The 27,233-nt window shown below is 47.1% G+C and overlaps 2 protein-coding genes across 8 annotated transcripts in view; one reads left to right on the top strand and one right to left on the bottom strand.

Moving 5' to 3' along the window:
• Window positions 1-27,233, bottom strand: part of LOC119401386 (protein transport protein Sec24A) — a 651,765-nt gene that overhangs the window by 202,414 nt on the left and 422,118 nt on the right. For 3 of the 4 annotated variants that reach the window (XM_037668141.2, XM_037668149.2, XM_037668160.2), the window contains exon 1: window positions 11,652-11,662. The exons of the other annotated variant lie outside the window; for it this stretch is intronic. The gene's annotated coding sequence lies outside the window, so the exon portion shown is untranslated. Of the gene's footprint in view, window positions 1-11,651; window positions 11,663-27,233 lie in introns of those variants that run through there. 4 annotated transcript variants of the gene reach the window in all.
• Window positions 12,244-27,233, top strand: part of LOC119401340 (elongation of very long chain fatty acids protein 6) — a 118,615-nt gene continuing 103,625 nt past the window's right edge. For all 4 annotated transcript variants that reach the window (XM_037668102.2, XM_037668079.2, XM_049417401.1 and 1 more), the window contains exon 1: window positions 12,244-12,554. The gene's annotated coding sequence lies outside the window, so the exon portion shown is untranslated. The remainder of the gene's footprint in view (window positions 12,555-27,233) is intronic.

Here is a 27,233-nt window from a genome sequence, read left to right as displayed (position 1 = left end):
TATCGCATTTTCCTGATTTTTTGAGAAGGTAGGACACATTTCTTGAAACGCCCTGTATATCAACGGCACTAACAATGGGCGAGATCACGGTTGTTCCCATGGGAGGAATAAAGATTTCGGTCTTTTATTCGAGGTTGACACATACGGTACATTTCATTTATATTCCTTAGTATTACGTGCCAAAACCACGATATGATTACGAGGCACGCCGTAGTGGCACCGGATCAATTTCGACCACCTCGAGTTCTCTAACGTGCACCTAAAGATAAGTATATACACGGGTGTTCTTGCATTTCGCCCCCACCAAATTGCTGCCGCCGTGGCCGCGGGAATCGCACCCGCGTCCTAGGACTTAACAGCGAAACAGCTTAACCGCTGTCCGCTGAGCTACCACCGCGGGCAGAGCAACATTTCGATGCATGTACACACCGCATTTTCCGTCCGATCGTCCGCTACAAAGCGCACGGCATCATTATTAATCATCATCAACAACTAATATCCTCTAGCGGGCCTGAGTCGGGCCTGGTCATGAACAAGCGCGCCCTGGATTAGTTTAGTAATGAACGCCCGGGCCCGGGCCGGGCTCGGGCTGGGTATGGTCAAGTACGCCCGGGCCGGGCTCGGGCTGGGTTCGGTCATGTACGCCCTGGCCTGGGCCGGGCCCGCGCTTCGGACCACGGACCCGGGCTGGGCTTGGGCTTCATAAAGCGGGCGCGGGCTGTGCCCGGGCCGTAAAATCCGGCCCGTGCAGTGCTCTAGTATATAGATTTGCCTCGCGTAACGCCGTTCCTCTTTTTTTAAATTGTGCTGCGTGATAGCTGGGACACCCTGTATATAATATATATATATATATATATATATATATATATATATATATATATATATATATATATATATATATGTATGCAGACGTCCCTCTAGCACATTGTGCCAACAACGCCATAGGCTGCTCTCGGGGATCCATACTTCCCATTGGGCCCGCAAGCAAGCTATATATATATATATATATATATATATATATATATATATATATATATATATATATATATATATATATATATATATATATATATATATATATATATATATAATGTGTGAGTGTGTTGTGTCTAGAGAGAATACCTTGCGGGTGGCACTCACTAAAAAAAAAAGAAAAGATGCCTTTACTATCGTTTCAGCCATGACACCGCCTTCGTCAGAGTCTTGTGCAGCCCGTGCCACAGCCGAAACGTTATTGAATGCATTTTTTCCCTCTTCTAATGTGTACCACCTAGAAGTTCATTCAATGTAGAAAGCGCCGCGCGCATGCGCCGTTGCTCGACATGCGTTCACTATCAGTCGCGAAGGCAACGCCTCTCTCAACTTTAACTTCTTTTACTCTTTTATAAGCACAGAATAAAGCGAGAATGCCTAATAACGTGCGTATTAATTTTAAACGCATTTTTTTCTTTAGTAAATAGCAGCGCACTGCGTACAGCATTCTGCACATCTCATTCGTGCACTATGAAGGCTTGCCTGTCAGGGAATCTTAAGGAAATCTCCTGGAAAGAAAGGCATAATATTTCCTTTGGAACGCCTGCACATCTTCATGGCAACAGAAGGAGCTCCGCTCACAGCTTAATAAATTTTCATATGCTGAGTGAACGAAAGAAGGGGGAATTAAAGGGTTCGCTTTTCTCTGCTGTGTCTTGCGACCCATCGTTGAGCAAGTCAAATGCATTTTATATTCTACATCACGAGTGATACAGAATAAAGAAGTGGTTTTCAGAGATTGTAGGAATAGTTACAATATTATGTCGCATTAACAATCATTGCTGTCAGCGCAAAAACGCCAAAATTCGCTTTTCTGCAACTCTTTGTGCTGATCAAAGTGGACGATTGGACCAGTAGATGATTCATGATTGACTTTGTGCTTGATGAAGTGCAATGTTGAAACAGACTGCGCCTACACAGAACATGAAAGGAGTGCTTCGGGAGAGCTGCCAGCCCATTAGAGTAACCTGGTGGTGTAGCTGCGCCAACAGGATTCAAGACAATCACCTGCAGCATATGAGTTAGTCGACTGTGGAAAAAAAAGAAAGAGAAAGAAAGAAAAAGAAGAAATGCAATATGATAGATAGGTGCCTTTTTTGGGTGGCATGGATGGCAGATCTGGATGTTATTACACAACACGTCGGTCATATGTGTTCTACTACACGTACATTCCTAACAAAAAAGCTTACCAAGTTCGCATTTTCCTGAGTACAATATCATCATTCAACGACTGTATCATTTTTGCACACCCGGTTTCACGGCGCCAAGCTGGCCGTGGCAGCCACACTTCGATAAGAACTAATTGAAAACAAATAAAAACTATCTTTAACTTGGTTTTCTTTTACTCTCATTCCTAGCGTCCTCAAACTTATCCAGTTCTAATTTGAGGTAACGCAAGGAGCAAACGAGCAACACCTAAATGGTACACCAAAGGTAATTCGCTTATTATGCAACCACAATATCCTGTTCGTACACAAACATAATGGTTCCCACTAGCTCAAAAAGAAACTCGGAAAGCAGCATGCTGCTCCAATATCCCGCTGGTAAGGCCAGCGCAAGAAACTAAACAAACAAAGAAATAGCATGATTCTCTTGATGCATCGCGGGCGCGTCTATAACGGCCAGACATTCGGCATGGCACATCTAGAAAAACTGCCAATTCATTGCCAGTCGTCGCCGTCGAGATAACGCCGACTCACAGCGCTCTCTTTTCTGAGCGGTGAAGCGACAGTGTCGGGGCGTGTGTACCGTTTCTTTTGATTCTCTTTTATTTAGTGCCGCGTCACTGCATACGTCTTGGCGGGACTTTTGAATTCTTTAAGGTCGATACGCCACGTGGTGTCGTTCACGCGAACTAGGCCGCTGGTGTCCAGAAAAGCTGCATACCTGAGCTTTTGTAAACGCAGCGTGGCTCTGTAGACTTGGCCCCAGACTTCTTAAGCTTACGTGCTATGCCATAACGTTTCTCGTTTTAGTAGCTGCGTAGGTGATGCGATAAGCTTAAGTGCGCTGCTGTTAACCGGAGCAGTGTTCGAGCTGTGCCGACGTGGGATTCTATTGTAGGCTTATCTCACACAAGTGGCCCCTTTTTGACGGCTTAACAGTGTCGCGTTCAGCAGTCGTCTTGTGGCTTTTAGCGGCTGAACAAAAACGTCCCCGCTAAATATATCGTATCTTAGTTTTATCGTATTGCAGTCTTATCGCACACAATTGTTTTTTTTGTTTTTTTTTGTTTTTATTGTTTGTGTTCAGCAGTCACCCTGCATGTCTATTTGCGGTAGAACAAAATATCGCCACTAAGTGCACCCGCTCGGTGGGACAAAACGACTACGGCTAGGAACCCTAAAAGGAGTAAGGGAAGAAAGTCTGTTTCGGGCGTAACAATACGTTCGTCATGTTTCGAAGCTGCGGTATCAAACGCTTTTTTTTTTAAATAAAATGTGTTTAAGGAATGGTTGGTGTATATGTCTTCTGCATTTCGTATGTCAATGTGCTATCTGTTTTTTTCTGGGCTGATTTATTTGATGCCGATCGAGCAATATGGATCTCGAGTCACGCAAAACTGAGCAGCGAAGCGGTCATAGCTGCCGACGTATGAAGCGTAAAGCAGAAAGTGTTGCATAAGCTTATGCCGTTGTGGATGTTGTAAAGTGACAGATCTCAAAAGCTTTTGCTCTTGGTATGCCGGTATGAAAAACGCCGCTATAGAGCTTCGCTGCCAATATGGTCCATCGGTATATATACCTGAATGCGATCTACGTATTTAGTATAAAGATGCGAGTAAGTTCATTGCTTTATTGCAATTGCGAGCATATTACACTTACGAGCTCATCCAGGAATCGAAGTGACAAAATTACTGGAATTGCGAGTTGCCATAGGGCACGCAGGCCAGCATTCATGAGTGGGCAGTAAGCTTTTACACGGAAGTATACTTTCATCTATGGGTGCGGTAATATGATAATTATTGGGGTTTTTTACGCCCCAAAACCACGATATGATTATGAGGGACGCCGTAGTGGAGGGCTCCGGAAATTTTGACCATCTGGTCGTCTCTAACGTGCACCTAAATCTAAGTATACAGGCCTCTAGCATTTTGCCTCCATCAAAATGCCGCCGCCGCGGCCGGGATTCGATCCCGCGACCTTCAGTCGAGCACCATAACCACAAGACCACCGTGGCGGGTCTCAGAGCACGTGTGTTATGCGTGTACTCCAAGATGGCGCAGAAACTGAAGTGCTCGAATTCATGAAATCACAAGGAGTTTTCCATGTCAGACGCATTGCCACCCACGATGGAGACCAAAGAGAGAGAGAGACGTCAAAACCACTGGCTGTAGTTTGTACATTCGCCCATAATAGCAAGCGGCCTAGTCACATAAATCGGTGAAGTCACACGGCACGAAACGATGGATTACGTAGAAGCGTCTCCACATTGTTTCAAATGCCACCGACTTGGGCACGTGCCGAAAATTTGCACAGATGAATAGCGCTGCAAATGGTGCGGCGGATCACATGACTTCAAGTTGGGTAAAGTCACGTTCCAGCGACGGGGAAACAATGGAGGGGGTGGGGGTGCAAGCTACAGCGGATGCCCGTTTCAAGTAACAGCGCGACATCGCAGAAAGGCATTCCTGTCTGGTCCGAATTCTGCATCGTCAACAACGACGGTCCCTGACGCTTTTACTGCGCTAGATCATAAGAATGAGGGAAATAATAAGAGCCGACAGGGAAATCGACCAATGGGGAGAAAACTAGATGAGACCGAAATTTCGAAGTTGGCCCCAACTTCATCCAAAACTGGAAACGAGGAGCTAGTGTCTGGAAGCCAAAGATTTCAGAGCAGTGAATATAATTGACGCACCGAGCAGCCAGCAATTAAGGCTGAGATACCACTGAGGTAATACGCGTCCTTTGTGCGTCACTACGATCCCATTTAGCAGGATTGACCCCAAACTTCTAGAAGACTGTTCTTGAGGCAGTGTTGGCTCTGGAATATATCCAATTGCGCTCTTATGCTACGGAATTCTCATGCGTCAAGCATGTCACACCAATGAACCAAATGTGGCTTTCCCAGTGCAGTGGAGCTGTTGCGGAATAATACATCGACTAACCGAGCTAGACCTCCTTATAAAAGGCCCACCATTTTCAATTATGGTTCCCACGGAAGCCGGACTACCCAACCGAAGATCGTTATGTGGATAAGTATAGCCCATACGAACCCGAACATCACCTTCTTTCGGATGGAAGGGCTATCTTTTACATACAGTTTCCTAAAATGACCTAGAGGGAACTCTGGCGCTGCGATCGTTCAGCCACCATGGGAATGATGGGTAGTACACGGATTTGCCTAGTTTTCGTGCTTTTGGGCTTCGAACGCACTTGTGGCTTTGTTTATTGCTATGTTTTGGTTTTCTTTCGGATAAAAGAATGGATTGTTGTGAACTTCGTGACCAGATTTGAATCGGTGAGCCTAAAGAAGTTAAAGTGGTGAAGTGAAACTGCTGATTTTTGCTGAACTTCGTTTTGCGACAAAGCGGATGCAGACGCGGAGCCAAACGGAGCCGAAAGAACGAAGTTTAGACAAATCCGTGTACTATACTAGAGTACACTCTAACTATACTATGGTGGCTAGAGGGGGAAGTGTGACGGGCGCTGCATCCCCGCCGTGGGAGACGGCTGCGCGGAACGCAATGAAAGTTCTGGCCGCCGCAAGGGGCGCTGGTGTAGTAGTTGGTGATCGCCGCGCTTGCTTTGCCTCGTTCGTTTTCTCTGTGCTGTGCCGTCACCTTGTTCGGATGCCTCGCCTTCGCTGTCGTCGTTTGTTTACCCGCCACTGTACCCACGTGTTCTGCGAACCATGCCGTCAAATCGCGCAAGTACATGCTCCGTCCCTGGCTGTAAAGGCGGGTATAGATCGTGCTCGGAGAAGCTTTCGGTCTTTGAAGCCCCGAAGGATCTCTCGAGGCGAGAGCAATGAGCTCGAAATATTAAGCGGACTGACAAAGAGCTGACGAGGCACAGCGTTGTTTGCGAGCGGCACTTCGACGTGGGTTTCATCGAAAGGACATACCAACACATTATAAATGGTGAGGTTGTTGAGATACCCCGCGTTTGCCTACGGTGTTCCCGGACGCACCGAAGTACTTTACGAAAAAAAGAAAAGCAGACAGGAGTGTCCAAAGGGAGCGCCAAAAACACTTGAAGTTGAGGAGGGTCAAGTAATTTGACCTCTTAACGTGATAGGGAAGTATTTGATAACAAATGTCTGACATAAGTATGGGATGACAAATGTGTGATAAATAAACATGTTTTAACATTTCCCTTGCGTGTATTTAGTATGCATCTAAAGCCGCAAGTTAACAGAAATCATTGGTGCTTGTACAGATAGAAGTATCGCTAAAATAATGAAATAAAATGTTCAGTATCAAAGAGCCTCCAGCTGCAGCATTCCGATCTCCACTTCAATTTTCTCAAGGAAAAGGAGCCGGAAAATGTGAATGCTTTGAACATTTCACGCTCAAGAGAACCCCCTACAATGCAGAGGAAATGAAGGGGCGGAGATGGGTGCGGACTAAGAGAGAAAAACAAGAAACGCACTGCACTGCAGCAAATATACTCGCTATGAACGATTGTAAACGCTTTACATTTCACTAGGAGGAAAAAACAGTTTAAAGTCAGCTGGGCTATGCAGCCGAGCAAGTGGTTTAGTTCAACTGAAGCAGCCTATAAATATGGTAAAAGCAGCGCAAAAGGAACACGATAATAAGAACGACACAGGACCAGCGCTGAACAGTTCAGCGCCTGTCCTGTGTCGTTCTTCTTCTCGTGTTGCCGTCTTTTTGCGCTGCTTTTACCATAAAAATAAACCAACTAGCCCAGTTTTTGCGCACTGTTGCAGATTAAACATGTCAAAGCAAACCGATATTAAGAAATATTTAACTATGAAAACCTGGAGGCACGCCAGTTCCGTCTGATTTAAAAGCATTCTTGGTTTTCTTTTTTTTTTTCCTCTTGCTTAACGTGGCTAAGAACTTGCAACACATGCTTCTTAGCGAAACAAACACGTAGCGCCTTTAACAGCACGGGCGCGGGGTATAAGCGATTATTAGGAACAAGTGACACTAACGTCTAGCGGCCATACGCAAAGCAGGCAAATGCCGCCGCAAGCACCTACGGCGCAGGTAGCGCCACCTGGTGTGACCGCCATCTTTCATTGGGAATTCGTACAGCCCTCCGCTCTCGCCCGTCACACTTCCCCCTCTAGCCACCATAACTATACCCATGATTCCCATGCTGGCTGAAGCGCGATGCATTGCAGCTCCCATAGACACTAGCGCCAGAGTTCCCTCTAGTAAGTATTGTAGGAAACTCTATGACCTTTTATGCACGTCGGGAAATCATCCATGTTGCTTTGTACGTCAGAGATTTGCGATGTTATATGCTGGATGGCGGTTTTCAGAATTAAGCGCGGATTAACAAAATAAAAAGCCAGTATCGCATTCATGTACAGATCTCCAAAAAAGAAGGTTCTAGTTGAAAGTTTCTTAAGCATCTACGTGATTGCCGCCCAATATTACACATCATTTGCAAATATTTCAACGCGCATCACGACACGTGGAACGACGAAATAAAGGAGAGAGATGCTAGCGGGCGACAGATTTCATAAGCGATTTGTCAGCTAGATGTGTGTGTCGCGAATGCAGGTAACATACGACGTTTCATCGGCCACCCGCAGCCACAAGTATACATTTGACGCTAGTCTGCATTCAAAAGACATTTACGTAGAATCAGTCATTGCAACGCACCAGATGTGCAATGGTCACTACGCGATCCTTGTAAGTGCTACTGGATTTTGCAGTAGGGAACATATACAGTGTTGGCAAGGCGATCGATTGGTGCAATACTGGGTCGACCTCCGCGGAGGTAAAGCAGGCTTCCCGAGCAACACTGGATTAATACGGCCCCCCATCAACCCACTTCCAGGGGGTGGAATGCGCAATTTTTACCCATTCTACGGGCACTCAACAGCGGCTGGCAAATGTGGTGCGAATACGACGCATAATTACGCGTCATGCTTTAGCACCTACAGACTTGCGCTCTGTATGCCGGGACCAAACACGAATAAGAGGGAAACACGACGAAGACGCACAAGACGCACGCATGAGGGGAAGAGGGCTGTATGTATATTGCCACACACGTTCCTTTCTATGTTTTATTATGTTTATTATGTTATTATATTGTGTTTTTCCTTTCTAACCCCCCTACAATAATGCCCATTTGGGCGATGTAGGTTTCACTAATAAATAAATAAATAAAAATTAATACCGGCCCATTGCACGTGTAGCTGCTGCCTTGCGCAAAACTGCGTCAGAATGTCTGGGAACATTCGAGGTTAGTTTAACATCATCTGTTAGGCTTGAACTACTAAAATGAAAACAAAAATTCGGCAGGGTCCCTCATGCATTCACCTAAGACGACTGGAAGGCAAAAGCCGTCTTCTTTTTCTTCTCAGTCGATGTATTGATCCTGCCCCGCCACCCCCCGAAAGCTTTCTGCACCTAACGATGTTTTACACTGCCTCCAGGATCGGAAGCACATCCCCTTGTTTCGAACTGCCTCCGTGATCGGCCCACCTTTGATCGAGCTACGATGTCATGTGGTGACGTCATAATGTGAGGTTACGTCACTCACACATTTTTGCGATCTGTGACGTATGATGATGTCATGTTGTGGCGTCATCACATTTTTTGCATCACTCGTGTTGACGCCGACAACGGGGGGCGCCGACGCGGGACGCGGGACGCCTGTCGATTTTCGCGTTTTATGACGCATCTAAGACTTTCCCCTTAAAGAGGAAACCATCACTACACGCTTGCGCTTGAGAATTTCCACAGTGCTGCCAAATATGTTCCCAAAGAACGAGGCCACTTCCACTGCAGTTCTTGGTCGTAAAATTACCGACCCTTGCATTGACCACCTGCAGCTTCGTTGAAAATGCAAAGCTGACATGACCTACGATAAGCGATAGGCCTCGCGCTAAAGCTGGCATTGTAGTTAGCTTTCCTTCAGACAACACAAAGGCATCCTTCTTTCAAAGCACGCTTCAAACGCGCACAAGCTCGTCTTGACGTCATCTTGAAGCAACGCCTTTCATGGGAAGCGACCGGGATTTCTCATCGCCGAAGACGTCATAGGAGTGTCAGACTACGGAACCATTTTTCTTTCCACGTCAATAAGAAAGCATTTTCATTATCATCATCATCACATACCACGTCCTTCCATCAACAACATAAACGCAATTTTCCGATCTATATTCAAGGGGGAAAAATACAGATTGAACGTATGACCTTATAACTGCTACGTAAAAGTAAGATCAAAATACGCCTCCAAAAAATTAAAATATAGAAAAAAAGATTGGGGCAGCTACGCACTGGATGTGCGATGACTGACGAAACAGCGGAGCGGGTGGCCTTACCTAGCATGACTGCACCCTCCAACTCGCAACTCTCCTTTATTCGCCTCCACTAAACTATGCTATGCCCTCCATCCTCCTTTCCCTCATACTGACCCTCACTTCGCTTTCCCGCCCATTTGTTACACTATACTATACTATACTATACTATACTATACTATACTATACTATACTATACTATACTATACTATACTATACTATGCATTTACTCTCCTCCACCTTTCCTACCATTGCATTGCATAATTATACTAGGCTTTCCTCCTCTCTTAACTTCGCTCTCCCCCGCTTCGCCAATTTTGCGCGTTCGACAAACGGCGCTACTCCAAGCTTCAACAGCACCGGTGTTAAAAAAGCAACCGTGTCCAAGCCTCAGAATGCTCAGAATGCAAGTGCACGATCTACAGAATGGGCTTCCTTTTGTGGCCACCTTTGAATCACCGTTCCGCAACCCGATCAACGCCTGGCCACATATGCGACCAGAGAGGAAGATAAAAATACAAACCAGGGAAACGTAGGGAGTTCACTGGTTTGAAACATCTGGTTTGCTCCCTACACTAGGGGAAAGAAAGATGGAAAGGAGAGCGGAGAGAAAAAGCGCGCGTGGAAAAATGAATTGTAGAGAGGTGATGCAAAGAGAGAGAGAGAGAGAGAGAGAGAGGGAGAAGGCATATAGGAAAGGCAGGGAGGTTAGCTAGACTACGTCCAGTTTGCTACCCTACACATGGGGAGGGGAATAGAGGAGTACAGGAGAGAGAGAGAGAGAAAGGGAGACACATTTCACAACACACCCACAGTGCAGCGTATCACAGGCGGTCGCTCAATTCTGTTGCCTTCAAGTATTGCAGGACGGCTCGCCCAGAACTTCCATTCTGTCTAACCACTCGAACGCGTGGGCCCCACAAGCCTGAAAGTTTACACGCATCGATGTCTCGCACTACAACGATTCCCGCAATGTTTCGCGCTCCGATGATTCCCCCGAATTTCGGCCGTAGTATGGAGATATATAGTATCGAGCGGCTTCGGAAAGCTGGCAAAAAAGTAATCGCATCGGAGATATCAGGGATATAACTCGATTTTGTGCTTGTGAACGTGCTCCAAACCTTCCCGATACAACTTATGCCTTAACCCGAAAATATTAACATTTGTATAATCGAACTTAAATAATTGGAGAAATCATCACGAAAAAAAAAATTATCTGAGTAACGCAATCGCGCATGATCTACCAGTTTTTTATGTGAAGCATTTCTTAGCGAATCTATCTATCTATCTATCTATCTATCTATCTATCTATCTATCTATCTATCTATCTATCTATCTATCTATCTATCTATCTATCTATCTATCTATCTATCTATCTATCTATCTATCTATCTATCTATCTATCTATCTATCTATCTATCTATCTATCTATCTAGCCGCCTACGTCTGGGTGCTCTCTTAACATGGTGTAGACCAAAACCGGCATGGGAGGGTAAGAGGGTTTGACGTATACGACTGCCTGGTCATGACCTGAATAACGTGAAAATCCTGTCGCGTACGTCGTCAAACCCTTTCCTCCAGACATGTGTGGCACATGCCCGTATACCACGGGTCGCAGTATGCGGGTATGCGCCGCAGGTGATTGACAGTTTATATATACCCAGGAACGGCGAGGACAGACATGGGTTATTTAAATGCGAGAGCGCTAAGTAACCCCGATATCGGCAGCATTGACCCGACGAATGCAAAGAATAAAGATCAGGAACCCAGCAGGAATCGAATCCAAGCGTTCCACGTGGCAGTCAGGTATTCTACCCCAGAGTCACGCCAGGTCTTCGAACTGCTTTGGAAAAAAGCTCTATGCAGGCATAATGTCGGTGCAACATCAATTGTGGTTGCAGTGCTGGCTATCTAATCTGATAACAAAGCAATACACATTACAAATGTACTCCTATGATACAGGCGTCATGTCAGGTTAACATCAATTGTGGTACCAGTGTTGGCTCCGCTTTTATAGCAGACTAATAAACAATATATTTGTTTTACTATTATTCAGCAAGCTATATTCAAGCGTTGCTCGAACGCGGAGCAATATGTTAACAAATGATATTCACCGTAGCGTGCACTTCGTTTCGATAATACTGACGTATGCGCTCTAACATAAGTGCTGACGTTACGTCAGACCATAAGCTACCCTTTAAACACCAGTGTAGTCGACGTGCCTGGTAAGCCCACGATGTGCACACAACTACTACACTTACAAAAACGCTACGATCCAACGCTTGGCTCAAAGCCAGAAATGCAGCATAGACGACTACTTGCTGACTGCTTCGCATGAAACCGATTCCCACAAGGCGTGGCATCTGCCGTATTTTTTACGTACTGCTTGAAGTTATGTGAAATAGGACGGACTGTTAATACACTGTTAGCTCTGGCGATCTCAAAAAAGAACAAGAGGCATTTTTAGGCGCCGTCTTATTTCGTGCGTCAGGCGCTATCAGAATGTCGTCGAAAAAGAAAATGTTTGACGCCAGTGAAATGGTATACCGCACTTTCGCTTGAACACTAGTGAAATATTTCTGCGTTTTCAAACGAGAAAGACTCGTCGCATGTTTCGAAAACGCGCCACAGCACTGAAGCGACCAGCCCGCGCCGGCATCTTTTCTCGCGCGGTGCCGGCCGGCGCGGAGGCACGCCTCATATCACGTGGGCGCTTCGGGCGGAAGTGACGTTCTTTTTTGCCGGCGGCAGCTTCCCATGGCGCGACCGGGGGCCGGAGAGAGGTGCCGCGACAAACCGTGCTGCTCCTGAGCGTGGTCCGACATCGAAGTAAACCATTTGGTTGGTCCACGCTTTGCAGGCTTTCTTTCCGAGCCGTTCGGCGGGCCGACGCGACCACCGCTGAAGCTACCGTACTACAGCCGAGCTCGTAAGCGTCTGCACGCCGTTGTTCAAAGCACAGCGCGAGGGGCATCGCCACCCAGAGCCACGCCACAGTCGCCGGCCCACACGGCGGATTTTTTGTTCCGCCAGTTCGGGTGTCTACGGGCTTCTCCTTCTGAGTTGCGGAGGTGAGTTCCGTCTTAATCTCCAAAAGCTAAGACTGTTACTAGTAGAGATCGCGAGCTCTCCGCTCGTAACAGCATGCGACTTCCATTGATCGTCGGCGAAAGCGACCGCATGCCGGCTTGTCAAAAAGAGGGAACGGTGCTTTTGCTTCTCCTTTCAACTCCCGTTCACCGGCAGAAAGCCCGCTCGGGCGAGGCTGAGAGGAGCCCAGTGTATCCGAGTAGCGGCTCGTACATAAATACATCACAGTGGGAAGTTATTGGCAGGACGGGTTTGCTAGTTTCGCAAACACCGGCAATCCGCGCCTACACGACTGTCAAGATGCGGTCATCTATACCCCCGTCGTCCTTCCCATGGGTAGGGCCTTCTCTCCCCGACCTCGTGGAGGGCGAGAGCACTGTGTGTCTCCCAGGGAAGGGAAAGCACAATCGGAGAGGTTCGCACCGCCGTTTGGCAGCAGACGATTTTTCGCATTTGTAAGCGCTCGGCCTCAACGTGCGAACAGGGGTGAAGTTGAATTGATGGCGCAAATGTTCGGAGAGGGACGAAGAACACGATGCGCTTGTCCGCGTCCTGTGTTCTTCGTCCCTGTCCGAGCATTTGCGCCATCAATTCAACTTCAGCCATATACCAACTAGCCCGACAGCAAACGCTACGAACAGGGTCTTTTGGCGCTACACGGCGGGGAAATGAATCGTTACGCTTGCCGTAATGAAGTGCAAAAATCGAGCTGCCGCTTGTCGATCACTCGAGAGCTTCACTTGGGTTTTGCGCATAGGCGCCACTTTCCATGCATGCCATGGCGCACGTGCTGGCGGCGATGCGTGACAGTTCACGCTTATTGGTATGCGTAATATGATAAATAGGACGAGATACCGTTATCTGTGTTGTTGCGATAGACGCGCAGGCTACTTATGATACGTTCTGTTTAGTCCATGACTAATAGCGTGCGTCTGGAGGAGGTCACGGAGCTCTGAGTGTTATCACAGTCGCGGCTTGTTAATCGGCGTGTGCCGCGTAGTGCCTCAGCCTAATTACATTTCATTGTGGTAACCTCAAAGCTGCGTGTGCGCACTCTGACTCGTCGTTATCTCCAGTCGAAACGTTTCCGTTGCTTTTTGCTTAGTTAAGCTCGCAGGAACGGATATTAAAAAAAAGTAAAGAAAAACGAGGGCACGCAATGCAGGTGCTTAGCGGACATAAATTACGTGATTTAAAATGTGTTCCAGGAAAAAGTATTCTCTTTTTTTTTTTTCTTTTTTGCCATCGCATTGTCAGGTACGTACGCGCGGAGTCGTTCATCATTCTGGGCTCATCGTTTATGCCTTGCATGCAGGCTCTCGCGGACAATTTGTGTAATGCACATCGCCCCGTAAATGTTCCCTCGTACACTCTTGCATCAGCGATGAATCTGGCCAACCACACGCGCACTCTCGGGAAGCCGAAAACGAGTATTCCGATCCTTTCTCTCTCCAGCAGGATATTTTTATTATTCTTTTCGTGCAGCTTGCATATGCAGTTCTTCCGGCACCGACATAGATCAGTCAACGCAGCGCCGGCTGTTTATTTTCGCGGCATGCTCACGTGCTCATTTTGACGTCACAGCAGCGGTGACACGATCCAGAGCGCGTTTGGCAGCCAGCCGCTATTACGAGTTTTCCTTTTTTTTTAGTCTAGGCATCGTTACGCATTGCCGTCTGTGTGTGTCGATTCTTTTGCATTTCCGTGGATTTGACTGTGTGTGCTGTGCAGTACTTGGCGTGCTTCTTCACATGCAGAAGCGTCCGACCGCATTTGTGTGCAGGCCGATGACTCATTTGCTACTGAAACTTCACACTGTTCACGTGTTTTGCTTTGGTCGCATCAATATCTATTAGTAGTGCGAACATGTTAGCGAGTCCACACGCTGCCTCTTTAAATCGGTGTGCGAAGGCGCTCTTTTTCCGGGCATTTTGGGAAGTACAGCGGTGAGCACTGTTAGGGTGAACACGCGAGCGCGTGGCCGACGGCACTTTCAGCGCCGCGTAACAGCCATCGTTGGAAACATTGCACATGCGCAGCATGTGCTTTGCGTTACATTCTTTCCACCACGCGCACTGCGTCATAGATATGCTTGTTGGGGATACGCTTGTGTGCGCGCGGTGGAAAGAGTATTTCGTAGAACGCATGATGCGCATATGCGCAATGTTTCCACCGATGACCGTTACGCGGCGCCGACAGTGCCGTCGGCCACGCGCTCGCGTGTTCACCCTAAGAATGCTCACCGCTGTACGTTGAAATGGTTATCGCCGTTGTCGGTGGCTAAATGTGGGATAAGCTTCTGACAGTGTACATCTGTGTTTATGGTTTCTGTTTTGACTTTAGCCCGAAAAACTATCGCCGGCGCAACGCATTGATGGCATTCGTGCCCTGAGGCGTGTTGCTTTTATGGCGCTGCGAGTTCGGCAATTGCGAAGTACCGTCAGCGTTCAGTGAAATTTCGGTGTTCCGATCTAGATACGTTGAAGAAGAGGGCTGAAATTTCCGAGTGGAGAGTGGTGGCTTCACCGTTGCCAGCTCGACTCTTTGCATTCTAATGGTCAAGTTTAAAGAAGTGCTTGGAGCCCCGCCACGGTGGTCTAGTGGTTATGGCGCTCGACTGCTGACCCGAAGGTCGCGGGATCGAATCCCAGCCGCGGCGGCTGCGGTTTCGATGGAGGCGAAAATGCTTGAGGCCCGTGTACTTAGATTTAGGTGCACGTTAAAGAACCCCAGGTGGTCGAAATTTCCGGAGCCCTCCACTACGGCGTCCCTCATAATCATATCGTGGTTTTGGGACGTTAAACCCGAGATATCGTTATTATTTACATTAAAGAAGTGCGTGGCGCAATTCTCGACCAGATAGGTGGCTTCGAACTTAGATCACGCATATTCTACGCGCCGAAGAAAACTCTTGCACGCTGTGAAGAGCAGTGTATTTGAACAATACTTTCGCAAGCCGCGAACGGCGATGGCGAGAGATGTAGCCAAGGTTACAGCGGAAGCGCGGCTCTTGCCTTGCCGGAACGCGCCCACTGATTGCTTTAGTTCTTGCTTCTTAGCTGTTTTTCCCCTTTTTCTATTGTCTCTCGCTTGCTAGAGCGAGTTCATCGCCGTTATTTTTCAACCTAATATGACGCAATACTGAAATCACGCGTGTGCAGAAATTAAAAAAAAAAAAAGGAAGGCGCTTATACTGCTTCATTTTGCTCAAGTTTTGCAACGTGATTGCATTTCACGGTCCTGATGGCTCGGCATAATAGTTCGCGCAGTTACTTGCCCGGCTTGTGAAAAAATAAATAAAAAAAAGAACGAAGAAGTGTGCGCAATATTCCTTCGTCGGTGTGCCTCTCGCGATGTCGACATCGCACGGTCCGCAAGCAAATGATGGAAGCGAATGTCAAGAGCAAAATCTTTGCATTACATACTGCAGAGGCCAGGGGTGGCCACATCGCGTCATAAGTCCCCGCCCCCCACCCCCCTATTCTTAATATTTTGTTCTTACTCTTACACTTCAGGCGAAAGGCTCAGACGAAGAACTTTCTTTGAATATTATCATTGTGAGCAACTGTGTTTAATGCCATCATTTTAATACAGCGATATCAGGCGCATAATTACGAAGTAGAGAGAAACTGCGGTGCACCAGGCATGTGCCGCCGTCAGTGTAACACGGGCCCGGCGAACACTGTCTCCTGATCGATGTCGCTATAGGGTCACTCCACGCCAAACGTCCCAGCCATTTTGGCGACCATCTCAAATGTATTCGAAAAAAAGAATCGTGCTGATTTGTTGCGTTCAAAACAGTGAATTGCTAGAATATTTCGGAGAGAAAACATTTTTTGATCACGTGGGTGCCTTCCAAATTTTCCAGAATGTCGCCTGGGTGTTGTTTAAGAAAATGCATTGAGCGAGTATCGTTTCTGCTTTCAATACCAAATTTGGTTTACACATTAAGCAAAGCTATTTGTGTAAGCTGCTTAAAGCTCATTAATATTAGTGCAATGTCTTTGTCATATACGCCTCCAGGAATCTTGCCAAAATGTTCTACGTTTGCATTTTTTCCATCGCGATATTTCGCCTTAGATGAATATATGAGTAATGAACTCTTACTGTACGGAAGGTATATTTTGCGCTAAAAATATTGTCAGACCCCTCAGGTTTTCTAAACATTACAAGAAAAAAAAATCAGAAATTTCACAAAATCGTCGTTTTTGTCCACAATGAGACGCAATTTACACCGCGAGGTGCTCCAATTAAAAATCGGATTTATACTTCAATCAAAAGCAAATAAACAGTTCTTCTTATATCGCAAGTTTGATCATTACAATTTTTGTTTTGAGGAAGAAAATAATTTTTGAATTTCCCCATTGGCGGCAATGGGGAACTTCAACGAGGAAGCTGCCGTGTGACCAAATGGGACGCTAGCCGTCAATGGGGAGCTTACGCAAAACGCGCGTTGTGTCGTCGCATGCGGTTCTATGGCTGTGTTCACCCTGCGCTACTCAATACGAAGCCCTGCAGTAAACCTCGCTTTGTCGCCGACAGTTTTTTGTGGCGTGCACGGTCGTACAGTTTACACACCTGTAACCTCGAGCTTTTCACAAAATGAGGCGCACAGGTAATGTTCTTCTCTTCCATATACACACTTCGGGGTCCAAGTCTTGATTTTTTTTTTTTTTTGAATCAAACACGTCAACCTAAGAAATGCTCTCGTCTGACAATTGCTGAAGCAGTTTGAGTTAATTTCGTTTACGTTTAGCAGAGAAAGCGCAACTTTCATGGCGACTCTGCAAAGAGGAATTTCGATTTAGCTCGTCAAACTTTTTTTTTGACAGTGATTCAAAAACCAGCGAGCTTTATTATTATTTTTTCCTAATTGAAGCAAAAAGTTGACAAATTCGTAACTCTGCATCGAAAAAAAAAAGATGTCGCACTTCCGTGATTTTTACTTATTAAAACATCTCTATAGCGGACGAATTTCGAAGCGTGAACTTGCAGTTTTTTACGAAACTGAGAGCCTTGCAGATGTCCTATATACTCCCGTAATACTGGTGGGTTTTGATACTTCAGTTATGTCCGCCTTAGTTGTCTTAGTAAAGGCAGCTTACGAAATTGTGTCGTCTTTTCTCTTATCGGTGTGCTTTCAAGTTGTAATACTGATATTTGATTTCTCATGTTTCGAGGTTTCGCAGAATTAAATAAAAGAATTGATTGCCTAAGTGATAAATGTACTTGGTGCGGTCGTGAGTTTCTAACATCTATTCCCTTGTATGCAGCAAATTTGGTGCGGTGTAAACTGTCCAAAGCGATTTTTTTTTCCCTTCCCGATAGGAGATCTCGGGGTAAAAAAAAAAATTCCTACGTGTATGTGCACTCTGCGTGCACATACACACAGCCTCGACGTGTGGTAGAGTACGGGAGAGTTTCTGCGCTGTTCGGACACCTGCTCATTTCACTAGCGATATGACATCGCTTGAGCAGTGAAAGAGAGGCACCTGGACTTGAAAGCGACGGATATTCGAATTCCTGCATGTGGGCGTCCGCTTGCCGGAAACACAAACGACAAGTATTGCATCACCTCTGCGCTGCGCTATGGGGATTTAGACGAACGGCGCGATTCTGATGCCAAGTTGAAAAAAAAAAAAGTTTGGTGTTGCGACATACGATAACAGCGCGACGTGGCGGCGAATCAGATGACTGTAAACCTGTATGCGAGCATGCTACGCCACCACCAGATGCATGGACACGGCGGCAGTAGCAGCGACACACACGCACGCACGCGCACGCACGCACGCACACACACACGCGCGCGCGCCAACAAACGAGGCCGCGGCGACCGCATTTTCGATGGAGGCGAGAATTTTTGAGACTCGTGTACTCAGATTTAGGTGCCCGTTAAAGAACACGAGAGGGTCGTAATTTCTGGTGCCCTCCACTACGCCATCCCTCATAATCATATCGTGGTTTTGGGGCGTTAAACCCCAACAATTATTACACACGAACAAAAAAAAAGCGCACTCTGTGGCTGGTACGCGCACTCCCTTAGTCAAAACTTGCATTACACAACGACAGGAAGCTGAGCTAGTTGTAAGGGATAATGGTGGAAGAAAGGATAAGGCATAAAGACACGGACAGACGAGAAGAGAACAACACAATGAGCGCGTCGTGTCACTCTCACACTGCACGTCTAAAGGCTGTCAAAAACTTTTTTTTTTTCGAGACCACATTTTGCCATATAATCGATAACATAATTGCTATAAGAATGTGTAGTCAGATCGAATATTCGTGCCACCCGAACGCGCATTCGTTTACTGTTACGAGGTGTCTCTATTGCGAGTCGTTACAGTCACCGGCCTCGCCGCAATGGTTGCCCTATGCGGCGGCACTGCTTCCGTTCGGCTTTTCTCAGAGGCACTCAAATCGCAGTCAAATAAATTTAATGGTCCAATCTGTCCGCTGATGCAAGATCGCTGGCTGGGGGCAGTGCTTCAGTGCATGCGATGTAAGTCAAGGCTGCATCGCAGCCGTCACTCGCCTGACACTATAACTAAAATTTATATGCTAGCTAGGCAGCTGTCGGCTTCCGCGTTTAATGTGCGGAGCCCGGTATACGGGCTGAGAGGGGCGTATGGACGGTGGAGAGCGAGGTCTGCCAGATGAATGGCCTTGTTGGCCGCGTTAGACGTGCACCGTGCGGGGGGTGGCGGTGAGAAGCAGCAGCATCAGATTCACGGGAAAATATTTCCAGTCACTCTAGATTACACAGAGGTCGCAATGCGCTCGTAGACGATGAGTCACGCGTGACCATTGACCTGGATCATTTAGATAGTGACAGATCGGGAACAACGGCAGAGTATTATCTTTAGAACAAAGAATAGAATCACCTTCACTTGTCGCACCCCTCACCCGCACCATAAAGAAAAGAAGAAAAAGCAGGCAGGGGGTTCGAGAAAGTGCACAGGCCTTCCTCAAATTAATGAAAGTGGAATAAAATATTGCGGGATTAAATACCGGTGAAATTGTATATCAGTTGCAGGGTAAATTGTAACGACTTGAAGGAAGGAATCGCGAGAGTACGGGTAATGGCAAATAACACCGAGGTGGACGATTGAAACGATCGTCGTACGAAAACGATACCCGGGTGAAACGGAACTTTTAAGAAATATGCTGGGTGCAGTGCAGAACTTGTACTACAGCGATGACAAATGTGCGGAGCCATTTCAGGGAGTAACAAGATATTTTAAAAGTTCCATATAGTGGAGCACAACCGCATTGCTCACGGAAGAGCAAAAACGGTAAGGACGTCTTAACGTTGAAAGTTGAATTGGAATGCAGCCCCGCAAGAAAAAATTCGGCAGATCGCACGCGTTGTGGGAAGCGGTTTCATGCGAAGCAGTCAGCGAATACTTTTGTGCTGTGTTTTATGGCTTTGAGCAAAGCGTTACGAGGTGGATCGACGCGTTTTTGTAAGTGCAGTAGGTGTGTGCACATCGTGGAATTAACAGGCACGTCGACAACACTGGCGTTTAAAGGGTAAGTTATGGTGCCACGTAACGTCAGCCCTCACGTTAGACTACATACGTCAGTATTATCGAAACTAAGTGCACTTTATGGTGCAATCATGTGAAGAGCATACGTAACTTTCGTTAATGTATTCCTCCGGGGCATAGCTCGGCACACTCACTCATGAGTGCACTCACTCACACTCATTTGAACGTTGGGAGTGTGAGTATGAGTGAGTGCTCATGAGTGTGAGTGGACGTGAGTGTGAACGTGAGTGAGCACTCATGAGTGTGAGTAGATGTGAGTGTGAACGTGAGTGAGCACTCATGAGGGTGAGTAGAAGCATCAGATTTTTCTCCAAGTGAACGCACGCGGACTCCACCCTAACAATATTGAGAACTGCCAGGTTCGCTGGGACTTAACGTCACCAGTTCGTCCCAAACGGTCTCACTCAACGACTACAAAAAAGATCAACGAGTCCATAGCTCGGCACACTCACTCATGAGTGCACTCACTCATACTCATTTGAACGTTGTGAGTGTGAGTATGAGTGAGTACTCATGAGTGTGAGTGGACGTGAGTGTGAACGTGAGTGAGCACTCATGAGTGTGAGTAGGCGTGAGTATGAACGTGAATGGGTGTGTCTATGAGTGTGAGTAGGCGTGAGTATGAACGTGAGTGAGTGCCTATGAGTGTGAGTAGGCGTGAGTATGAACGTGAGTCAGTGTCTATGAGTGTGAGTAGGTGTGAGTATGAACGTGAGCGAATGCCTATGAGTGTGAGTAGGTGTCAGTATGAACGTGAGTGAATGCTTATGAGTGTAAGTAGGTGTGAGTATGAACGTGAGTGAGTGCCTATTAGTGTGAGTAGGCGTGAGTATGAACGTGAGTGAGTGCCTATGAGTCTGAGTGGGTGTGAGTATGAACGTGAGTGAGAGCCTATGAGTGTGAGTAGGCGTGAGTATGAACGTGAGTGAGTGTCTATGAGTGTGAGTCGGCGTGAGTATGAACGTGAGTGAATGCTTATAAGTGTGAGTGGGCGTGAGTATGAACGTGAGTGAGTGCCTATGAGTGTGAGTAGGCGTGAGTATGAACGTGAGTGAGTGCCTATGAGTCTGAGTGGGTGTGAGTATGAACGTGAGTGAGAGCCTATGAGTGTGAGTAGGCGTGAGTATGAACGTGAGTGAGTGTCTATGAGTGTGAGTCGGCGTGAGTATGAACGTGAGTGAATGCTTATAAGTGTGAGTGGGCGTGAGTATGAACGTGAGTGAGTGCCTATGAGTGTGAGCGGGCGTGAGTATGAACGTGAGTGAGTGCCTATGAGTGTGAGTAGGCGTGAGTATGAACGTGAGTGAGTGTCTATGAGTGTGAGTCGGCGTGAGTATGGACGTGAGTGAATGCTTATGAGTGTGAGTGGGCGTGAGTATGAACGTGAGTGAGTGTCTATGAGTGTGAGTAGGCGTGAGTATGAACGTGAGTGAGTGCCTATGAGTGTGAGCGGGCGTGAGTATGAACGTGAGTGAGTGCCTATGAGTGTGAGTGGGCGTGAGTATGAACGTGAGTGAGTGTCTATGAGTGTGAGTAGGCGTGAGTATGAACGTGAGTGAGTGTCTATGAGTGTGAGTCGGCGTGAGTATGGACGTGAGTGAATGCTTATGAGTGTGAGTGGGCGTGAGTATGAACGTGAGTGAGTGTCTATGAGTGTGAGTAGGCGTGAGTATGAACGTGAGTGAGTGTCTATGAGTGTGAGTCGGCGTGAGTATGAACGTGAGTGAGTGCCTATGAGTGTGAGTGGGCGTGAGTATGAACGTGAGTGAGTGTCTATGAGTGTGAGTAGGCGTGAGTATGAACGTGAGTGAGTGTCTATGAGTGTGAGTCGGCGTGAGTATGGACGTGAGTGAATGCCTATGAGTGTGAGTGGGCGTGAGTATGAACGTGAGTGAGTGTCTATGAGTGTGAGTAGGCGTGAGTATGAACGTGAGTGAGTGCCTATGAGTGTGAGTAGGCGTGAGTATGAACGTGAGTGAGTGCCTATGAGTGTGAGCGGGCGTGAGTATGAACGTGAGTGAGTGCCTATGAGTGTGAGTGGGCGTGAGTATGAACGTGAGTGAGTGTCTATGAGTGTGAGTAGGCGTGAGTATGAACGTGAGTGAGTGTCTATGAGTGTGAGTCGGCGTGAGTATGGACGTGAGTGAATGCTTATGAGTGTGAGTGGGCGTGAGTATGAACGTGAGTGAGTGTCTATGAGTGTGAGTAGGCGTGAGTATGAACGTGAGTGAGTGTCTATGAGTGTGAGTCGGCGTGAGTATGAACGTGAGTGAGTGCCTATGAGTGTGAGTGGGCGTGAGTATGAACGTGAGTGAGTGTCTATGAGTGTGAGTAGGCGTGAGTATGAACGTGAGTGAGTGTCTATGAGTGTGAGTCGGCGTGAGTATGGACGTGAGTGAATGCCTATGAGTGTGAGTGGGCGTGAGTATGAACGTGAGTGAGTGTCTATGAGAGTGAGTAGGCGTGAGTATGAACGTGAGTGAGTGTCTATGAGTGTGAGTCGGCGTGAGTATGGACGTGAGTGAATGCCTATGAGTGTGAGTGGGCGTGAGTATGAACGTGAGTGAGTGTCTATGAGTGTGAGTAGGCGTGAGTATGAACGTGAGTGAGTGCCTATGAGTGTGAGTAGGCGTGAGTATGAACGTGAGTGAGTGCCTATGAGTGTGAGTAGGCGTGAGTATGAACGTGAGTGAGTGTCTATGAGTGTGAGTAGGCGTGAGTATGAACGTGAGTGAGTGTCTATGAGTGTGAGTCGGCGTGAGTATGGACGTGAGTGAATGCTTATGAGTGTGAGTGGGCGTGAGTATGAACGTGAGTGAGTGTCTATGAGTGTGAGTAGGCGTGAGTATGAACGTGAGTGAGTGTCTATGAGTGTGAGTAGGCGTGAGTATGAACGTGAGTGAGTGCCTATGAGTGTGAGCGGGCGTGAGTATGAACGTGAGTGAGTGCCTATGAGTGTGAGTGGGCGTGAGTATGAACGTGAGTGAGTGTCTATGAGTGTGAGTAGGCGTGAGTATGAACGTGAGTGAGTGTCTATGAGTGTGAGTCGGCGTGAGTATGGACGTGAGTGAATGGCTTATGAGTGTGAGTGGGCGTGAGTATGAACGTGAGTGAATGCTTATGAGTGTGAGTAGGCGTGAGTATGAACGTGAGTGAGTGTCTATGAGTGTGAGTCGGCGTGAGTATGAACGTGAGTGAGTGTCTATGAGTGTGAGTCGGCGTGAGTATGAACGTGAGTGAGTGCCTATGAGTGTGAGTGGCGTGAGTATGAACGTGAGTGAGTGTCTATGAGTGTGAGTAGGCGTGAGTATGACGTGAGTGAGTGTCTATGAGTGTGAGTCGGCGGAGTATGGAACGTGACGTGAAGTGCCTATGAGTGTGAGTGGGCGTGAGTATGAACGTGAGTGAGTGTCTATGAGTGTGAGTAGGCGTGAGTATGAACGTGAGTGAGTGTCTATGAGTGTGAGTCGGCGTGAGTATGAACGTGAGTGAGTGCCTATGAGTGTGAGTGGGCGTGAGTATGAACGTGAGTGAGTGTCTATGAGTGTGAGTAGGCGTGAGTATGAACGTGAGTGAGTGTCTATGAGTGTGAGTCGGCGTGAGTATGACGTGAGTGAATGCCTATGAGTGTGAGTGGGCGTGAGTATGAACGTGAGTGAGTGTCTATGAGTGTGAGTAGGCGTGAGTATGAACGTGAGTGAGTGCCTATGAGTGTGAGTAGGCGTGAGTATGAACGTGAGCGAATGCCTATGAGTGTGAGTAGGCGTGAGTATGAACGTGAGTGAGTGCCTATGAGTGTGAGTAGGCGTGAGTATGAACGTGAGTGAGTGCCTATGAGTGTGAGTGGGCGTGAGTATGAACGTGAGTGAGTGTCTATGAGTGTGAGTAGGCGTGAGTATGAACGTGAGTGAGTGTCTATGAGTGTGAGTCGGCGTGAGTATGAACGTGAGTGAGTGCCTATGAGTGTGAGTGGGCGTGAGTATGAACGTGAGTGAATGCCTATGAGTGTGAGTGGGCGTGAGTATGAACGTGAGTGAATGCCTATGAGTGTGAGTGGGCGTGAGTATGAACGTGAGTGAGTGCCTATGAGTGTGAGTGGGCGTGAGTATGAACGTGAGTGAGTGTCTATGAGTGTGAGTAGGCGTGAGTATGAACGTGAGTGAGTGTCTATGAGTGTGAGTCGGCGTGAGTATGGACGTGAGTGAATGCCTATGAGTGTGAGTGGGCGTGAGTATGAACGTGAGTGAGTGTCTATGAGTGTGAGTAGGCGTGAGTATGAACGTGAGTGAGTGCCTATGAGTGTGAGTAGGCGTGAGTATGAACGTGAGCGAATGCCTATGAGTGTGAGTAGGCGTGAGTATGAACGTGAGTGAGTGTCTATGAGTGTGAGTAGGCGTGAGTATGAACGTGAGTGAGTGCCTATGAGTGTGAGTAGGCGTGAGTATGAACGTGAGCGAATGCCTATGAGTGTGAGTAGGCGTGAGTATGAACGTGAGTGAGTGCCTATGAGTGTGAGTAGGCGTGAGTATGAACGTGAGTGAGTGCCTATGAGTGTGAGTGGGCGTGAGTATGAACGTGAGTGAGTGTCTATGAGTGTGAGTAGGCGTGAGTATGAACGTGAGTGAGTGTCTATGAGTGTGAGTCGGCGTGAGTATGAACGTGAGTGAGTGCCTATGAGTGTGAGTGGGCGTGAGTATGAACGTGAGTGAATGCCTATGAGTGTGAGTGGGCGTGAGTATGAACGTGAGTGAATGCCTATGAGTGTGAGTGGGCGTGAGTATGAACGTGAGTGAGTGCCTATGAGTGTGAGTGGGCGTGAGTATGAACGTGAGTGAGTGTCTATGAGTGTGAGTAGGCGTGAGTATGAACGTGAGTGAGTGCCTATGAGTGTGAGTAGGCGTGAGTATGAACGTGAGTGAGTGCGAAGGCTGAAAATATTGGGGTGAGTGAGTGTGAGTGAGTATTCTCTTACAGTGCCGACGTATGCTCCGGGGTCGAGCAATGCTTCAATATAGCTTGCTGAATCATAGAAATACAGATGGGTCATTTCCATGCCAAATCATCCAGCGTTTTTCCGACCATCACAAATATGACTGAAAAAAAATGTCCACGCTTTTCTTGAAGTTCGAAACTCGTTCTGCTCGTTTATTTCTGTTGCGAAAAATTTTCCCGCCTATTTGTGAGAGTCTGTAGTTTTGCGCCGACTGAGCTAAAGGGCCTCAAACAGCAATTTTTTTCAAAGGACGTTTATGGGATGCACTCGATAAAATGGTATTTCCGGCAAGCTAATGAAGTGATGTAACTGTAAAAATAATGACTTATTTATGTATATCGATTCTTCGAGAGCTTTTCGCACGAGCAAAATTGAATAAAGTTGCAAAGTTTGATATTTTTTCCGGGAACAAAGCAAACTCAAAGGGTAGAAATGAATTATGTACTGGTGGCCTGTTCGACATACTACAAAAGAAAAATAATTTAGTCGTCGAAGGTGTAGCAGATCGTCCGAAAAAAAATTGCGAACATCACTTTTTTTTTTTAGGAAAGCTCTGTATTTAGCGTCAAGAAACTTGCCTTGGTGGTCAGACTAAAAATATGCAGTATATTTCATTTGAAAGCTCTATGTATTAGCAGAACATAGGGAAAGTTATAAAAGGGTATTGTTTTTTTAACTTGAGAAATATTTTTTTGAAATATTGTATCTCCACCAGCTTTTCGCCGACGTAACCCAAGCGGCATGAAGCATTCGCAACGGCAATCTTCAGCCCATGCCCATTGACTTGGGATGCAGACGTCAAACATGGTACCGTCTATACACCAGAGCACGCCTGTCTCGCATCCAGGCTGCTGGCGAGCCGAGCGGATACTCTCGCACCCAGACGCCGGGCTGACCGGGCTGCCGAGGCGCGCGCGGGCTGCACCAAGTAAACAGGGCAAGCTGCAGTTCTGAGGCTTTAAAGTGCGAAAAAGTACCCGTTCACGCCGCTTCAGCGTGTAAGAGCTCGTCTGGGCACTACTGCGTCGTCTTTGGATGCCAAAACAAGCAGCGCAACAAGAGGATATTAGCGTTGTCTGCGACGATTACGACGCACCACAGAAATAGTGCCGGTGTGGTGTTTTCAGCTTCGCCGCGAATGGATAACTGTGATTCAAGCAAAAAAACTAGGAGCCGAGTGAAAATGCGCGAGTAAGTACACTAACTGCGTGTATTCTGCAGTGTGATGCCCACCTATTTATTTTGCGAATCTAATTTGCGTGACACGCAGCTGGGTTGAAGGCAGGCGCGAGCTTTGTGTAGGGGTGCACTTCATACCTTTGAGCGTTTCCTTCTAGTGCAAGGTAGTGCTTTCAAGCCCAAGCAATCAGCATGCTTTGCCACTTTCAACGTAGTATTAAGCTTTAGTGATTTGATGGCATCCACGCCTTCGAGATTTCATCTTCAAAAGGTAATAAATGGCACGGTGCTCCTCAACAGCTGGTCAGCATTTCGTGCTTTCATTGCAATGTTTGATGTCCCCAAATTTATTTGGACACGAGGCATCCAGCTGCACATAATACATATATTGGCACGTAAGTAAACAGAATTCGCGCCAGTGTCCTTTACGTCGCAGGCGTAGCTAACCGGCTTAACTAAGAGTAGCACAGTTTCGCTTGTAAAGCACCATCGTTACAAGAATAAAATCGCGCAGGTAGCTTCCAAAAGGGATCGCTGAACGATACTGCAGGTTATACTCTCTGATAGCACGCTTTTGTGAGCAAGACGCATTATTGTAAGAGCGCTCGTGAAACAAAAATTACGTTCCGCGAAACTACCCGTAAAGCGTACTCTAATTATTACGCGATGCATGCTGAAATGATCACATTTCACAAAACTTTGTGCACAACTTGTAATATGGCGCAACAAAACATCGTTTCACTCTTTCGCGAGCTGCACTGCAATTCTGATTCACGCGTACTACAGCGAGAACGTTTTTTTACAAATGTAACAGCGTACGTATCTGACGAGGTTGCTTCCGCAGCCCACTCAGCACGTACTGTATACATTGCGGACTTGCATGAGCAAGATGTTCTTGATGTTCCAATAAAATCAGCGAAAATGTCCAGGCTAGAAAAGAC

Source organism: Rhipicephalus sanguineus, chromosome 1, assembly GCF_013339695.2.
Source record: "Rhipicephalus sanguineus isolate Rsan-2018 chromosome 1, BIME_Rsan_1.4, whole genome shotgun sequence".
NCBI lineage: Eukaryota > Metazoa > Arthropoda > Arachnida > Ixodida > Ixodidae > Rhipicephalus > Rhipicephalus sanguineus.
This window is presented reverse-complemented; position numbering and strand designations above follow the sequence as displayed.